Genomic DNA, 4329 nt, shown 5'->3' on the forward strand with positions numbered 1-4329 from the left:
GAGTTTGTCACATAAAAAATCCTCTCAGAAAGCTGCTCCCCAAAAACCATGGCACTGGTGCTGAAGAAAAAAAAAGATTTTCCAGTATATTTTTTCATGAAATATAAATATATTCATAGTACAGAAGATGAGATTTTTTTCAGCCGTTATGGGGTATAAAAAGCACATTGACCTCATATCATCAGTAGTGGCTGTAGGTTAATGGTCCAGTGTGTAGGATTTAGGATGATCTATTACCAGAGAAGGAATATAACATTCATAACTATGTTTTCATGAGTGTATAATCACTGGAAACTGAGAATTGTCGTGTTTTTGCAGTGATGGACAAACCAAACACTTGCTCTAGGTAGGACTTTTTAAGTTTTTCACGCTTTTAGTGGCCACTGTAGGGAAGGGGGAGGCGAGGGGTATTCAGTTGGCTGCAATCTTAAACAACACTGCCAGATGCCACTAAATCCCAACCCAGTTGCCAGGATAAAATGTTGGCAGTCTGCAAACCACAGATACATTCACATTTGTATGTGTCATATAGGCTACGTACTGTATTGACATTTCTACAAAACGTGTCATACCACATTCACATTACATGTTTATGACCTGACTTTCGGGAGGTCGAGGGGATGGAGGTGGAGCTACAGGCGACAAGGCTGCCAAGCCAGTGGCTGCAGTTTGAGTGTTAAACTAGACGATATTGTTGGTGAAGGACCACAGCATTTTAACATTTGTAAGTCTGACACCACTGGATATTTTTGTTTTGTTGGATGTTTTTGTGGAAACAAAAAACTGTTATTTTTGACAGGAAGTTGCCACATCTCCATCTTTGTTTTTGGCGACCAAAACAGTTATTTTAAGCCAATACATGATCTTTTCTTAACCCTAACCAAGTGTTTTTTGTGCCTTAATTGAAATTAAACCTAAAGAAAGACGTAAAAAGTATGTAAAGACGTACAACGTAAAGAAATGTAATGTTTCAACACATCCGTGGTTTGCAGAAACATACATTGCCAACATTTATTCTGACGACTGGGTTGCTAAATCCGACACACTGGACTTTTAATGGATGGCATTATTCTAAATAAAAGAGCAAAACTGACAAGGTATTAGTTTGTGACTGTGTGCTGTTTCTGAATTCTTTATCAGGTGTTTGGGACTCAGCCCAGTGAGCCCAAGATCGCTTCCTACTAAAGAGTTCAATTTTAATTTCTCCTTTTTAGCTAAATGCTTTTCTAATCATCTGTCAAATCATAGGATTTGCTGACAATAAGAAAAATCAAGAATATCACCAGACTTATCCTTTAAGGGGTTGGAGAAACATGTTCACTTCTATATAATCTCTATACTCTATCAATCTCTATACTAGCTGGTAAAATGCACCATGTAAATCAAAAAGAGCCTCTAGTTTTCTCTAGTTGTACAAGCAGTAGTAGTAGTATAATGCCTCAATGTCTCAAACTAAATCGCCTGCTGCTTGGATGAACTAGAGCTTCTTTTTTTCTAAACTTCAGAGGACAAGAGCAACTTACTCCCAGTGAGTGCATCTGACCAGAGTCAGTGGCTCCTCCTCCGACGTGGAATTTATTAATCTCCTTGGAGACCTTTGTACGGCTACTATCTGAGCTCCTCTGGGTGGGAACTCATCCACGTACCTGTTCAGCCGCCTCCACATGCTACACACGGGCCAACAGCATCCATGCAAAAGAAAAACCAGTCATCCATTTCATTGTCATGTGACTCCAGGGGACAGTACATATTAATAAATGTGTTTCATTATTATGCATATGTCTTTATATTCCTCATGATGGATTTAGGAAAAAAGAAGCCATGCATTTTCTGTGACAGAGCTGTCAGACACCATCAAGCGATAAAAAACAATACATCACACGCTTATTTATATTCCACTCCTGATAACATTTCAAAATATTGTCTTTCGAGATTAATCACAAAATCTGCATGTGGCACGCAGACGGGCCGCACTGAGACATGTTAACAAGCAAACTTGACTAATTGCAAGATGTGTACTTAGTAAAGAAGATGATGGTGCAGGATTATCTAAAATAAGCAAAACAGAAGAAGACAAATGACAGCCATTCTCAAGTTCACTGCAGTTGTTAGTCATGTGCACATTACAGAGGCACCATATGATCTACCATCTGTGAGACAGAACAGACAGCAGAATACAAAGAAACTACAATTAGTTGCGGAGTAGCTTATTATTTATCCCATTTATGGTCTGTGATACATAGAAAAAAAGAATCTTACAAGTACAATCTATATCTAATGTACTTAGAAAAACATAATCTGAAGCCTCCTCATTATATTAATGAGACTTTGTTAACAACACAGCCCACTAAGTATCGCTCTGCAACACTTGACAGAATCTCACCTGTTTTTCTCTTGTTCTCTGCCGGCTGAGTGAGGCTATAAAATGCAAACAAGCCTCCTCTCCTAGTGACAGTGGTTCCCATTACCGCCTTGTGGAAAGCTATGCCTCCTCCTGCAATGCACAGATACAGATGCAGCTCAGTTGGTGATCAACAGAAAAAAAAGGGAAGAAAAAACAGCAAAGATAGCAGTGAAAGTAATCCATTTCTGAAACAAGCTGCATACAACAGGCGAGTGTGGCATTCCGGATTTATAGATCTCATCTTCTCTTAGTTTTCCTAAAGTTTGCAGACCTTTATCAAAGAAACATGCAGTATCAAGTATTGTACTGTACTTCATACACAAAATTAAGGTACTTGCACTTATCTTGCGTATTTCCATTTCATGCCACTTTATACTTACTCACGTATGTAGAACAACATCTGATAAGATCATAAAATATGTTCTTTTTGATATCTCTGTGTTGGTGTCATAGCTTTGTGACCAATGTTGATGTTATCAATAATCCTGCTCAAGGACCATCATTTCTACTCAGTAGAAAGCAACAAAATTAATATTTAAAGCAAGCCGTTGTGGCTTAATTGGTTGTGTATAAGACTCTAACCTAGGGGACGGGTTTGTATCCTGATTGGAACATATCATTATACTGTATACTATACACTATACTATACACATTTATTTAATTTTCACACTAAGTTCACTTATCATTTTTGGTTTCTTTTCAGTTTGATTAGGGTTTAGGCCATTTTTTAAAAAATGTTTAGGTTTAGGAAAACATGATATTTGGTTAAAATTCATCCTTTCACAACATTAACATGTGTCACAAAGGATAACTTCTCCCATGTGCGCATTTTTCCAGTCTATTTCCCAGAGTCACAAAGCTATGACATCACAAAAACATGGTTGGTCAGTTGCAGTGATGATCCTGGAGCAACATTATTATTCAATAACAGTTTGGTCCAAAAAGGTCAAACTATACTTTTAAAAAAAAAACAAAGATGAGAAAAAATATTCCAAAAAATAAAGAACAATTTCTTTATCATAACTTTGTTTTCTTCTTCTTTCCTCTTCATGAATAATCTCACAACACTTCAGACGTATAATGTGACCATTTGGAGGTGCATGTCTGGAACCACTGGACTAAACTACCCAACTATAAAAAAAAGTAGTTAAACTAGCTCTACTTTGACCAGATACAACAATTAAATGCTACTGACACACTGACACATTTGTATTAGCAATCTATCAATGTCATAATACATCAGTTACAGGAGACACTTTACTGCAGAATGAGTACTTTTACTTTGATGCCTCACGTGACAAGTTGGATTTTGAAAGCAGCACTTTCACCTGCAATGGATTATTTATACACTGTTGTATTGGCACTTTTACTTCAGTTAAGGATCTGAATACTTCCTCCACCACTGGAAGCATGACCAGTGCAGTGCCTAAATTTACCCTGTTGTTAAAAAACATTACCATCTCAATACTGCCTCTTCTACTGGTCTAGAACCAGTCTGCCTCCTTACACCACAGTTTGAATGGTGCACTGCACTAAACTGAAGCCACAAGGAGAAAAAATCCTCCCATCCAGCTGCTTAGAGGAGAAAGCCTTGCAGCTTAGGCAAAGCTTTACCCAATTCCCTCATCATCCATTCTAGGACACTTTAGTGGGGCCGAAAATGGAGCCGATGAAAATTCCTGTACAGAACGAAATGTGTGCCGACTATCAGAGTGCAACCTCGATGAGCAGGCTGCTAAATCTACTCACACCTCGAGACATAAGCTGCATGTACCATCATTCTTTGTGTAGCTGAAATAATTCAATAATTTGGTCTCTTGCTTTTTAGGCAAAAGTCTTCATTCAATACATTTAACCAGTGGTTTTTTAAAAGCCTGATAGCTGGTGGCAACGACATGGTATATAGGAGTCCTTAAGGCCTGCAT

The sequence above is a fragment of the Pagrus major genome, chromosome 9 (assembly GCF_040436345.1).
Source record: "Pagrus major chromosome 9, Pma_NU_1.0".
In the NCBI taxonomy this organism is placed as follows: domain Eukaryota; kingdom Metazoa; phylum Chordata; class Actinopteri; order Spariformes; family Sparidae; genus Pagrus; species Pagrus major.